Raw genomic sequence first — 15,142 nt, 5'->3', positions numbered from 1 at the left:
AAACTGCTCAAAGGCTATTTTAAGCCCTTGTACCAATGAGGCTTCTTGTCTGTGTTGATGGGTTTGTGTGTTTTCAAGTCTGCCCCATATCCTTCTAACCACTCCTGAGTGGGTGCAGCCTAGGACATTTGCACAGCCACACAGCCTTTTAGATCTCCAAGTTGACTGATCCCAGGAGGGTTTCTCTTGGCTATTTTTTTCCTGGTAAATTTCTAGCTGTCTGTTGTTTATATCATGGAGCTATCAGCCTTCTCTTAATTGTTGTTCATCAAGATCTTTATAGACTGCTTTCTTCCTGGGCAGTATCCTGCACCACTAAGGCTGTTTTCCTGGAATGACACTCTTGGTCAGTGAGTGGGCATGGTGGGCGGGAGTTGGTACTGTGGTCGTCTTGGCTTGGAACCGCTACTCTATGAGTAAGTACGGCCATGGACAATCTGGTTCCCAATACTCATGATTCTATTAGAAAGATTTAAGTAAAAAGGTATCTGACCAACTTTACTCTGAAGAATAAGCGTGCTTTCTGAAATTCTATAATTTTTCTATCTTATGATAGGGCCTTCACAAATTATTTGTAATTGTTTAATATCTTATGGTTTACAGCAAATTATCATAAAGTAATTCTTTGAAAGATCATAAACTGTGAAGTAGATTAATACCCTCATCTTAAAAGTAAGAAAAATGAGAGATATATGAAGTAATTCACCAAAATCATTTGAGTAGAATCTACCATGAGTTAAAGTAGGAAGTTTTCCATATCCATGACCTATGTTTTTTTCATATACTACAATTTCATCCATATTGAGAAATTATGGATATTATATTAGATACTAATGTCCAATAAAAATAGGTGCTCAATGAATGTTGTGACACATTGTCATCTTCTGATCAATAATGATTGCATAAGTCTCTTGCTTTCTAATATGTTTGACTTTAACAAAGTAGGGCAGTCATATTTGATATGGTTGTGCGCCCATCTATTTAGTATCAAATTCAAGTAAAATGAGGAACCTACAGCATGAAATCAGTTGCTAGTTTCAAGGAAGACCTCTTTCACCTTTGAAATGTTATCATATTTAAAAAGAGAGAGACTAGATTTCATACTTTGAAGTTGCATTTATTTCTTGACTCTGTGAATAATGTCATTGGAGAGATGTCTGAATGCTGATAGATTAAACACAGCAGCAGCTGAAGTATGACTTTATTCTTTCACAGATAATTTTAGATGCAAAGACTAAAAATGAGAACAGTGGAAAATGGAGAGGTTTAGAGCTCTGATTGTATAAGAGTCTAATTTTATAGTGTAAGGTTAGAAGGATAAGTCAAGAAAGGAATATAAACCCTGCCATCATATACTGATGTGAAGTTCCATTCTAAAGTCGATTGCTTCTGATGGTAGACATTTTTCAGATGGTATTCCTGGTTTTATGTATTTATATTTTACTCTATTGTTCCTTGTCTATCGTGTATCTTGGCCATGACAAAGAAAAATGTACCATCACATATTACAAAATACTAGGCCTTCCACAAATTTTTGAAAATCAATATCAGGTTTAAACTGAAAGTCATATTTGTATTGTATTAGAAAGTAACATTTTTCAAAGTGCTTTGATTCATACATATCCTCATTTAAATATTTCTTTCTATTATTTACAATTTTACTATGCTATTTATGTCCATGAAAGAAGATAAATCACCCTATTTAGGATTACAAAGCAGCCCATGCCCACAGATTCAAATGTCTCCCCCCCCTTTTTTTTTAAGAAAAAGAAAGATAATCATCTATTGGACACTTTAAGCATTAGTCCACCTCAACATAAATGACAAGGGCTTATACACTATGGAAGTCTATCCCAGCTCTGTTTTCAAATGTAATTGTGATTTGTAATATAAAAAAATGAAACATTATATTAGCCTTATTCTTTTATCTGAGTTAGCATTTATGTTCTATTGTGCCGGTAAAGTGAAATTTTTTTTTCACCCTGTTCTAACAACAAGACACGAAAAAGAAAAGTTTAATGTAGAAGGAAAAAAAAATCACAAAAGCAAATGATTTTATCTTATAATGTTAACCAGTAAAAAGAGTAGTGAATAAATTTTTCAGCTTAACCTTAGATCCTGAATAGTGAAATGGATGTTATCACATTTGCAAATTAGTTCCTTTGAATGGACCCTCCTTGGCAAATATTATTTCTGTTTATTTTTGTTTTTATTTGCTCATTTTATAAAAATTACGGTACAAATCGAGATGTTTGCAGACAACTCTTTCTTGAGTAAATATATTTGGATTGGATGAGAACAGTAAAATAGCTACAGTTGTTTTAAAAGATGGCATGTGAGACTTGTGATCCATATTTATTAAATTTTAAATTTTGCATGCTTTAGTAAACAAATAATCTCAAAAGGTCAAAAGTAATTCTGGAACTTTATCTAGAATTAATTCAATGATCAAAACATACTGATAATAAAGCAACAAAGCTGATGTCTTTGAATTTCTAATAAAGACAACAGGAGGCAATTGGCTTTGGAAGCTTTTTTCAGACTCTTCCGGAATATTAGAGGTCCATGGGAAGGTGAACCAATAAAATCACCCAGAATTTAGAGCATGCAAGCTTCAATGCTCATCAGTTTCTCATCATACACTATTCTCATTTGTAATTCTGGACTACATTTCTGTATTACATTTGGTATCCTCCCTGGACTTTGCTGTCATTCATAGGTTTTACTCCTCTTGTTCTCTTCTTTATTCAGCATGAAATTCTGATTTCTCTATCCTTCTGGCAATGTCCCAGCCTTTTTTTTTTTTCCTTTCTTGAGCCATTTTCTATCAACAACAGAACATATTTCTGTTTTACCTGATATCATCACCTATTTATTCTACTGTGTTTCTGCCAGGCCCCAACCACATTGAACAATGGAATCAGAAATTTCAACAGCAAACAAAAATTCAAATATATAACTTTTGATGTGATCATTACATGTGACTGTAGTTACTAAATCATTAGTAATCAGGTGTAGATAACTAGTATTACCAAAAGAATGAATTAAGTTAACTGTATATTTTCTCCTTATGTTAAATTGTAGGTTAGTTAAGCTTTTGTCATTTTAATTATTTTCTAATTTGGAAATCTTCACCATCTGCATGATTCAGAATATAATCCATCATATAATTGCAAAAGAAAGGAAAACTTGGATTTGCTAAACACAAAAGTAAGTATTCAAGATTAAAGAAGAAGGAGAAAAGATGAAAAAAGAATAATGCTACATACCTAGGATAGAAAGTATAATTAAGTTGTGACATGTCTGATGCAACAGAAGGAAGGAGAATGGAAATAGGGAAGTGCTTCTAGGAAATTTTTATTTGGTCTTATTTTATATTTCAGAAATTGTACATAGCATGTATACAGTGACAAAGACCAAAATAGTTGGAAAAACAGACCAAACCAAACCAAACAGAATAATCAAATATATAAATAAAATTGTTGGCAGAAGTAAAAGAAAATTGTAAAAATTCTGTAGCAGATAAAAAAAAAAAACAGAGTTCATTTACTCTTAAGCCATTACAATTAGAAAGAAAAGGGATTACATACATGCCTATTTCTTTTTGAAAATACAGCTAGATAAGCTTTAGCTGTGTAAATATTAAACTAATTTCCATGGACTAGCCATACAAAACATGTAGATGACAGATTTTAAGACTTCCTTTCAATATATCAGCTATTTTGGTGAAGTGACAGTGAGATCAGCAGGGATCAGAATTTTCACTTACCAAATGACCATTGATGTATAGGGAAGTCTTTTATATATGTCAATACTATTAGCTAATATTTTATTTAGATTACTTTTATCCACATTACTTGGTTCATTAATTGTCTGCATCAAAGATCTGAAACTTTTGAAAAAGGACATTGATAGATTAGAAACTCAAGGGAAGCACAAATTATTTTTTTCATAAGTTTTTCCAGGTAATGTCTATAAACTCTCAGCCTAGTAGTTGAAGAAATAACCACCAAAAATAACTTATTAGAATTAAAAAAAAACAGTATAGTATAAATACTTTGAGAGGTTCTATAATGGACTCTTCCAGAAAATTCATGAGATCATAGAGATCATGCTGAAAAAAATTAAGTAATTTTAATAGGAAATGTCTATTGGAAAAATGTAAACAATAGACCAACTTTGACCAAGGAAAACATACACACACATGCACAAAAAAAAACAACCTTTGTGAGTATGGGCAAAAACTATCAAGGTAAACAAATACTGAACTTTCTAGTATAAGTAATAGTAACTGGAAAATATATAGATGAACACAAGTCACCATAAAAAGCAGGAAAATTAGTTATTAAGACTGGAAAATATACAATACAATATAATAAGGTCACCTGCCTTAAAAAGTTATAAAATTCTATATATTTATTTTTTATATAATTCTATATATTTAAAAACACAAACTTTATTCCCTTAGTTATCTTATGTAATCTGTCATTTTTGCAATGTTTACTATTTTATTTTTGTTATTTTATGAGAAGTCACCTGTTTTCTGCAAGATAGAATCACTTATGTTATGGTACCCTATTTGTTTTATTCTAAATATATATATATATATATATATATATATATCTATATCTATCTATATATATATATACTAGAGATTACTACCAAGTAAAAGTACACAGTTTACTCTATGTTTTAAAAAATATTATAGTAGATGTCAATCAGTGTATCTAATTAGGTTTCATTTGATGTGTAAAATAAGACTGTATATTTATGAAGTTTTATTTGTTAAAGTATTAAAGGCAAGAAAAATATTATAGTATTGAACAATATTTTGTTTAAAATAATCAGCTAGAGATGCCTGGGTGGCTCAGTGGTCGAGTGTCTGCCTTTGGCTCAGGGCATGATCCTAGGATCCAGGATCGAGTCCCACATCAGGCTCCTTGCATGGAGCCTGCTTCTCCCTCAAATTATGTCTCTGCCTCTCTCTCTGTGTCTCTCATGAATAAATAAAGATCTCTAAAAAAATAATAATAAAATTAAATTAAGGTGAAATAGTTATTGAAAAGCATTTTTTTTATTTTTTGTGTACCAAAATGCTTTATAAGTTTACAAAAGATTATGTATGTAATAACAGTTTGCAAGAAGTCCAGCCTATATTCTTTTTCCTTTCTTTAAATAGCTAAATTTAAAATTCCAAATGCAATCTGTTGAATTTGTAATTTTATAGATTTTATCAAAGTTATAAGAATAAGAACTTGACACATACAAAATTATATCTTGTAAACTTCTAAATGAACTCATGCAAGTTACAAAATATTTTAAATTAATTTAGGTTATCAACTATCTATGGAGATTTAATACTTGAAAAATTAAGGCACAGGGTGCCTCAGTGGCTCAGTCACTTAGTGTCTGCCTTTGGCTCAGGTCGTGATCTGAGTTCTGGGATCGAACCCTGCATTGGGCTCCCTGCTAAGTGGGGAGTCTGTTTCTCCCCCTGCTTCTCTCTCTCTTTTTCACTTGCTCACTCTCTCAAATAAATAAATAAAATCTTTAAAAAAAGAGAGAGAAACTAAGGTACAATTAAATATGCATTTCTAATGAAAATTTATAAAGGATAGTTCCTATTCTGCTTTAGAATTTATAGCACTGATATATCAAGGTATGATATAATTAATATAATAATTTGATATGATATAATAATAATATAATAAAATAATATAACAGAATATAACATTGCCAAAACAATTGACCCTGAAAAACATGAGGAGTAGAGAAGCCAACCGTGTTATAGTCAAAAATCCATGTATAACTTTGACCCCCAAAAAACTTATCTGCAGAAAGTCTACTAATTGATTGGAGCATTACAAATGATATAAACAATGAATCAACACATATTTTGCATGTTTATGTGCACTATATACTGTACAACTACAATAAAGTAAGTTAGAGAAAATGCTGAAGCAAATCAGATGGAAAAGAAAACACATTATAGTGCTTTGTATATATTAAAAAAACCCACACATACAAGTGGACCAAACCAGTTGACACTCATGTTGTTCAGGCATCATCTCTACTTATCAAGAAATATAAATATTGGGATCCCTGGGTGGCGCAGCGGTTTGGCGCCTGCCTTTGGCCCAGGGCGTGATCCTGGAGACCCGGGATTGAATCCCACGTCGGGCTCCCGGTGCATGGAGCCTGCTTCTCCCTCTGCCTGTGTCTCTGCTCTCTCTCTCTCTCTCTCTCTCTCTCTCTCTCTCTCTGTGGCTATCATAAATAAATAAAAATTAAAAAAAAAGAAATATAAATATTGAGGCACTATGATTTAGATTCAGAAATATACATTCAGTGGGAAGCCATTTGTCTCTTATTACTAGAAGGTGGACATACACTAATATGCCTAAAAGAACATTTCAAAAAACCCAGAGCATTTAGATCTGGTTACTCTTTGCCAAAATTTTCCAAAAACAATAATAATCCTATTTCAGAATAAAGTCTGAATAATAATAATTTGGAAAAATAATTTGAAAGATTCCCTGAGGTTGGGCATAATTTTGAAGATAATAATAACTATATTTTTAAGAAGCTACAAATAATTCCTAATGACACAAAAAATTTCACTTGTATAATATTACAATATCATTGAGCAGGGCGCCTGGTGGCTCAGTGGGTTAAACATCTGCCTTCAGCTCAGGTCATGATCCCAAGTTTTGGGATTGAGCCCTGGATCAGGCTCTCTACTCAGCAGGGAGCCTGGTTCTTCCTCTCCCTCTGCCTGCTGCTCTGCCTACCTGTGCTCTCTCTCTCTGTCAAATAAATAAAATCTTAAAAAAAAAAAAAAAACATTGTGCAAGTACCCAAAATAATATGTACATATTTTCTCCTAACCCTAATAATTAACCCAATAATTACAGGGAAGCTCCATAACTTTAGTTGTCACTATATGTATTCATTTCTGAATTATCTTCAATTACAATTCATTTACAAATCTCTATTTGTAAATCTTCATAGGCTATAGAGAGTAACTTGAACTAAGGATAAGAAAGGAATTGGAGGTGCAAGAAATTCATAAAGAAAATTATGCATTCATTTGAAATTCAAACCTAATTTAGCAATGAAAGCAAACATGCAGGAATAAAAAGTTGAAATTTATAGGGTTTAACTTGCCAGTTGCCTAATGTTCGGAGCATATTTGCCCTTAATACAGATTTACACAAAGACTTTATTTGACTATTTTCAATTTTTAAAATATTTTTTATTATTTTAAAATTTTAATCCTGTACAGTTGACATTCAGTGTATTGGTTTCAGATGAACAACATAGCAATTCAATAATTCTGTACATAATCCAGTGCTCATCACATTAAGTGTACTCTTAATCCCAATCACATATTTCAGTATTGACTATTTTTCTAATTGAAACTATTTAGTGCTTATTTATACCTCACCTCCCCCCAGAAAAGAGGCTCAAGACTATATCAGGGGCTTCTGGATGGCTCAGTTGGTTAAGCATCTGCCTTCAACTTGGCTATGATCTCAGGGTCCTGGATTGAGCCCCAAGTCAGGCTCTCTGCTCAGCAGGGAGTCTTCTTCTCCATCTTCCTCTCCCTCTATGCTTTCCTTCTCTCTCTCTCTCAAATAAAAAAAAAAAACCGGAGCAGCTCGGAGGGGCTCGGGAGCGGCTCCAGGGAGGGGGCTGCGGGGCGGGAGCGCGAATCCAACAGCGCAGGCCCCGGAGCACAGGGCGCCGGGACACAGCCCAGGATCCGGCCTCCCCCGGGACAGGCAGAGGCCGGGAGGGCCCAGGACAGCAAGGACGCTCCTGCCCCGAGCTGAGCAGATCAGCGGCCCCGCCCCGGAGCCTCCAGGCCCTGCGGACGGAGAACCGAGAGCCCCGAGCCCCGTAGTTCCTGCGGAGGCTGAATCCAGGCTTCCAGAGTTGCCATAGCAACTGCGGCTGTTCCTCCTGGGGCCTGACGGAGTAAACAACCCCCGCTGAGCCCTGCAGCAGGCAGGGGCAGAGCAGCTCCCCCAAGTGCTAACACCTGAGAACCAGCACAGCAGGCCCCTCCCCCAGAAGACCAGCTGGACGGACCAGTGATACTCCCCCGTGTTCCAATACAACTTGTTTTTGGCCACTCTGCACTGAGCAAAATGACTAGAAGGAAAACCTCACCTCAAAAGAAAGAATCAGAAACAGCCCTCTCTCCAACAGAGCTACAAAATCTGGATTACAATTCAATGTCAGAAAGCCAATTCAGAAGCACTATTCTACAGCTACTGGTGGCTCTAGAAAAAAGCATTAAGGCCTCACGAGACTTCATGACTGCAGAATTTAGATCCAATCAGGCAGAAATTAAAAATCAATTGAATGAGATGCAATCCAAACTAGAAGTCCTAACGACGAGGGTTAACGAGGTGGAAGAACAAGTGAGTGACATAGAAGACAAGTTAATGGCAAAGAGGGAAACTGAGGAAAAAAGAGACAAACAATTAAGGGACCATGAAGACAGATTAAGGCAAATAAATGACAGTCTAAGGAAGAAAAACCTACGTTTAATTGGGGTTCCCGAGGGCGCCGAAAGGGACAGAGGGCCAGAATATGTATTTGAACAAATCCTAGCTGAAAACTTTCCCAATCTGGGAAGGGAAACAGGCATTCAGATCCAGGAAATAGAGAGATCCCCCCCTAAAATCAATAAAAACCGTTCAACACCTCGACATCTAATAGTGAAGCTTGCAAATTCCAAAGATAAAGAGAAGATCCTTAAAGCAGCAAGAGACAAGAAGTCCCTGACCTTCATGGGGAGGAATATTAGGGTAACAGCAGACCTCTCCACAGAGACCTGGCAGGCCAGAAAGGGCTGGCAGGATATATTCAGGGTCCTAAATGAGAAGAACATGCAACCAAGAATACTTTATCCAGCAAGGCTCTCATTCAAAATGGAAGGAGAGATAAAGAGCTTCCAAGACAGGCAGGAACTGAAAGAATATGTGACCTCCAAACCAGCTCTGCAAGAAATTTTAAGGGGGACTCTTAAAACTCCCCTTTAAGAAGAAGTTCAAGTAACTCTGAACGTGAATGGGCTTAATGACCCCATCAAAAGGCGCAGAGTTTCAGACTGGATAAAAAAACAGGACCCATCTATTTGCTGTCTACAAGAGACTCATTCTAGACAGAAGGACACCTACAACCTGAAAATAAAAGGTTGGAGAACCATTTACCATTCAAATGGTTCTCAAAATATACCCTAAAAACTATAGAACACTTCTGAAAGAAATTGAGGAAGACACAAAGAGATGGAAAAATATTCCATGCTCATGGATTGGCAGAATTAATATTGTGAAAATGTCAATTTTACCCAGGGCAATTTACACGTATAATGCAATCCCTATCAAAATACCATGGACTTTCTTCAGAGACTTAGAACAAATTATTTTAAGATTTGTGTGGAATCAGAAAAGACCCCAAACAGCCAGGGGAATTTAAAAAAAAGAAAACCATATCTGGGGGCATCACAATGCCAGATTTCAGGTTGTACTACAAAGCTGTGTTCATCAAGACAGTGTGGTACTGGCACAAAAACAGACATATAGATCAATGGAACAGAACAGAGAACCCAGAAGTGGACCCTGAACTTTATGGTCAACTAATATACGATAAAGGAGGAAAGACGATCCACTAGAAGAAAGACAGTCTCTTCAATAAATGGTGCTGGGAAAATTGGACATCCACATGCAGAAGAATGAAACTGGACCACTCTCATGCACCATACACAAAGATAAACTCAAAATGGATGAAAGATCTAAATGTGAGACAAGATTCCATCAAAATCCCAGAGGAGAACTCAGGCAACACCCTTTTTGAACTTGGCCACAGTAACCGGAGAAGGACAAACAGTGTATGTTCTCATTCATTTGGGGAATATGAATAATAGCGAAAGGGAATATAAGGGAAGGGAGAAGAAATGTGTGAGAAATATCAGAAAGGGAGACAGAACATAACGACTTCTAACTCTGGGAAATGAACTAGGGGTGGTGGAGGGGGAGGAGGGTGGGGGGTGGGGGTGAATGGGTGACGGGCACTGAGGGGTACACTTGACGGGATGTGCACTGGGTGTTATTCTGTATGTTGGTAAATTGAACACCAATAAAAATTAATTTATTAAAAAAATTAAAAGATTTCTTTAAAAAAAGAACTCTCTATTAGTAAAATTTTAAAAATCTATTTTTCATAAAAAACAGAAATGCACAGCAACATAACATCCATCTACATAAACATAGGTAGTAAATATTGAGGATTAAATGTAACAGCTATATTCGAATACCTTACTCTTTCAAAATTTCTACTCAGAAAGCATATCTTCACAGCGTCTTTCAGATGGAAGAGCGTACTCTTGATTTTTTCATTTTGGTATGTATTTTTTTCAGATTTCTGTACACACATATATCACTTTAATAGGATTTCATCTGTTACCATGGAATTTACCACACACAAATTGTCATCTTTACAGTTGTTTAATGTTCCAGTGTTGACTCTATTTTAATTTAACTGAAACATGAATTCTAGAAATTTGAGATATTTAAAATATCTCATTGTAATTTTTTTTTAAGTTTAGTAGTTGCTCTAGGTATCACAATATATATGTGGAACTTACCATAATTTTAAAAATATTGATATTTTACTATTTCAAATAGAATATAAAAACCTTATGAACACCTAGATCCTTTACTCTCCTTTCATAATATCAGTCATAAATACTTTTCAACATATTCTGAGATATATATGACATAGTTATAATTTATACTTTTAATCATCAGATATATTAAAAACTCAAGAAGAGAAGTATAATCTACTATTTTAAGCATATATTTACCCTTATGACATCTTTCTCCATTGACATTTTAAGAATCTGTTTTTGTTTTCTTTGTTTGAAGAACTGCCCTTAGCAATTTTTTTTTCAAGTACAAATACTTTAGTTTTCATGAATCTAGTAATGCCTAATTTCATCTTTAGTCCTTGAGGATATTTTTAATAGATATACTATTTTTGTATGGCAGGGTTTGTTTTTTTTTTTTTCTTTCATCACTTTAAAAATATTGTGCCATTTCTAGCTGGCCTGTTGGCCTGTATGGATTAGTGGGAAATCCATTGTTATTTAAATCACTTTTCTCCAAAGTGTAAAGCAGTGTTTCTGGCAGCTTCCAGGACTTTTTCCCCCTTTATCTCTAATTTCAGGCATTTAATTATGATACTTTGAAGTGGGTTTCTTCGAATTTATTTTTTGTGGTTATAGCCACTTCCTTAATCTGCAGATTTAAGTCTTTCATTGGATTGAGAAAAATTTGACCATTATCATTTCCTAAATTTTTCAGTACCATATTCTTACTTTTCTCCTTCTTTGACTCAAATGACATGAGTACGAGAACTTTAGTCCACAGATACCACAGATTGATTGATTTTAATTAAGAGAAGTTTAAAGACTTTATTTTATTAATAGTTTTAAATATACAGCAAAATTGAGAAAAAGGTATAGAGATGTCCCATGTATTCATTTTCCCCAATGTGCAGTTTCCCCATTTATTAGCACTCCATCATTCAGGTTAATTTTTTTTAATCTATTTTCTTTCTGTTGTTCAAAATAGATAATTTCTTTTGATCTGTCTTTAATTTCCATCTACTCCATTCTACTACTGAGCCCCTACAATTAGTATTTTAATTTAGTTATTATATTTTTCAACTCAAAACGACAATTCCTATTTACATTTTCTTTTGTTGAGACTATTTTTTCATTATTTCACAAATAGTAAAAATGGCTTGTTGGAGAATTTTTTTAAAAACTTCTTTAAAATTCTTGTCAGATAATTCTATCATATGTACTACTTCAGGTTTTGTTGTTTCTTTTTTAATTTTAGTTGAGATTTTCCTGATGCTTGATAAGAGAGAAAAATGAAAAAAAAAAAAAAAAGAAAAGAAAAGAATGGCTCTCTACTAGTATATAAACAAACCTGACAGCTGTGGTTGCTTCAGGATACTGAAGAACCTGAAATAGTAATGTGTCTTTTTCATAGCTTTCTGTACTTTTTGAATGAATTGACTATTCAGAAAATAATTAAGATTTATTTTTTAAAAAGACGTTAAAATGCTTGGCATTTTATCTTTTATTTTTTACTACAGTAAATTTTTATAGCCTTTAATGAGCTGATAAGTATTAAACCTCTAATAGGATTTAGAGAATGAAATATGCAATATTTCTCAAACTTAATTGGCATAAAACATTTTGGGTGCCATAATTTTCAGAATTAGCATGCATAATGTATTTTTAAATGGTTAAAATAATTAAAGTTAGATGTGACCTAAAATGTCCTATTGCACGTTTAACAAAAATTAATCTCTTTCTAATAGTTTTTAATTATTACTGGTACTCCATAATTAGCATACCAATAAAATCTATCTTATTTTACCTTATATGAACTTCCCAGTTTAGTAATATCAATATATAATTCATTCCTATGTATGTAATTTTGCTTATCTAATACTTCTTATGCCTAATCTTTTTTTCCACTAACTGTGGACAGGGACTATTTTTCTGAAATCCATACTATCCAACAAAATTATCAACTTTACAATGTTGATCAATATTTTTGATATTAGTAATATTTTTACCAGTACATCATCTTCTTTATCATTATCAAGATTGTGCATCTGCTTAAGCAGTAATTATAATTATGATATAAAAATTTAGTGAAATAAACCACAAAAATGGCTTTCCGTGTAATTCTAAAATTCTATCTACTTCTTTTTTTTAATAATAATAAATTTATTTTTTATTGGTGTTCAATTTGCCAACATACAGAATAACACCCAGTGCTCATCCCGTCAAGTGGCCCCCTCAGTACCCGTCCCCCATTCACCCCCACCCCCCGCCCTCCTCCCCTTCCACCACCCCTGGTTCGTTTCCCAGAGTTAGGATCTACTTCTTAAGATAAGAAAGATTGGTCTAAAAAATGTATCGTTCTTTTTTTTTTTTTTGTATCGTTCTTTAAGCCAATGAGCAAAGCCAGAATATTTTTTCTTTGAATCCCCTCCATTCTGCTCTATTTCTCTATTCAAATAAGGACGTGTTACATTTCTTATTTTTGTTATATGCTTAGGTTTGATTTTCATTTGGTTGCTTATATTTGGTTTCAATATTAACATTCCATTATAGATTTTTTCTTCTTCCTATGTTACTATATTTTCTTTTCTTTCAAATAGAGTGCTTTGTAGCTGTTAATAACAGACATTCAGTGTTGGTCCCAGAGATCAACAGTGCTATCAAGAACCAAAATTTTTCTTTTTCCCTGTTCTGCCATCTACAGTGTTGGCTCTATCCTATCACTGACTTCATATGTGGTTATAGCAAGATGTCTTAAAAAGCAAGAGGGATATCAATACTTATCAATCAATTCAAGTACAAGAGAAAAAGATAGTTTTGTTTCTTGTTGCTGTCTTTAAATAGTTAATGTTTCCTTACCAAGAGTAACTGACTTATTTCAGTCAGGCTCTGAACCAGTAAGTATCAAGGAGAATGGAAATATGATGGACTTTGACTATTTTTCCCTACCCCAGGTCTCTGGAGCTGTGGTCAATTTCCCAATTCAAATTCTTGCAGCGAAAGAGAGGATGCCTGGAATTCCTATTGAGGACCCAGTTGCAAATGTCTCTTTCACTTTCCTTTATTCAAAACACACATTATTTTGTTTGCCTATTATGTTCCTAAATTTTGAGAGGCACTGAAATTAATATAATTAGTTCTGTCAGTTTATATTAGTATCTTAAGCTGCAAATTCAACCCTTTTCACCATTCTATGTGTCATTTAATCATAGAAAATGATGTCAAAGAAAATCTCATCAAAATCCAAGAGAGATAAAGAATTATATATGTATATTGGGGTGTATACTTTTCCATTATACTTTCCATGAACTATACTTTTTATTGACTTTTATGGTTAAATACATCATTAAGTTATAATTCTATTAAATACTTACCTGAAACAACTGGAAAATTATTTTCATAATTATGTAAATTTATTATAAGTACTGTGTATTCCTAGTTTCTAGAAAGAAAATGCTTATGACTATAAATTATTGTTTTTGTAAGTAATATTGCATTAAGTTAGTTTTAATGAAAGAATAAAACATACAGTCTTCAGATTAGTACTAGAAAGAAATTGCTGGCTGAGGAGAGGGAGTTATCATATGGTCTCATTAGAGATGAAGTAAATTTAATTAGCTAGGTGTTATAGTGGAGCAAATATTAGAGAAAAGAAATAAAGTTTCTTCCTAGTTGAACTCTTGTTCTGCTCAAACTCTCCAAGGTTACATTAACCTAGAACTGTCAAAAAGTGCTGCTCTTATAGCTTAAACAGGCTTAAATAAGTTATTTTTCAAGACTGGGCATTTTATAGAAAACCAGAGTATTCAGGAGACAGCTATTCCACTTGTTCTCTAAGGGGAGATAACAGAGAGTAAAATAAAATGCCTTGAAATGACAAAAATAAAGTCATGTGGATAAGCAAATTTAGTATCATTTCACCTGAATTAATGAATCTGCCTGTATAATAATGAAATATCAATGACTAAAAAAGTGGCAGCAAACATATTGGAAGAGTGCAATTTAATGAAGAGATAATTTAAGATATTAAGCCAAGTAAATGATAGTTTAAATAAACCAGATATTTTAGTTTTGTATAAAAAAATCTGGCTATATTTTTCCAAAATAAAACATAAAATCCAATAGTATGAAAGGTACATGCACAAACACACACACACACACACACACACACACATATTAACCTGAGGATAAATAACACAGGGCATTTACAAATGACAGTTTTTAAATATAGCAAATTTAAACATAATTATTTGAGATACATTTGTCATGACTCTAGGAAATTAATAACACTGGTCAAAAAATTAGTTTTATACTAAAATGCCTTGTTAGCTTATTTCAACTTCTTTTCAAAACAAAAAGTTTATAAATGTGAATATCATTTTATATAATTTCCTTGAATTATGTTCTATATTTAATGAGATAAAGATTTTCATTGTCTACAAATATACATAAGACATAAAAGTAGCAAAGCTTATATTTACATTT

The sequence above is a fragment of the Nyctereutes procyonoides genome, unplaced genomic scaffold (genome assembly GCF_905146905.1).
Source record: "Nyctereutes procyonoides isolate TBG_1078 unplaced genomic scaffold, NYPRO_anot_genome, whole genome shotgun sequence".
In the NCBI taxonomy this organism is placed as follows: Eukaryota; Metazoa; Chordata; class Mammalia; order Carnivora; family Canidae; genus Nyctereutes; species Nyctereutes procyonoides.
Note: the sequence above shows the minus strand (reverse complement) of the source record.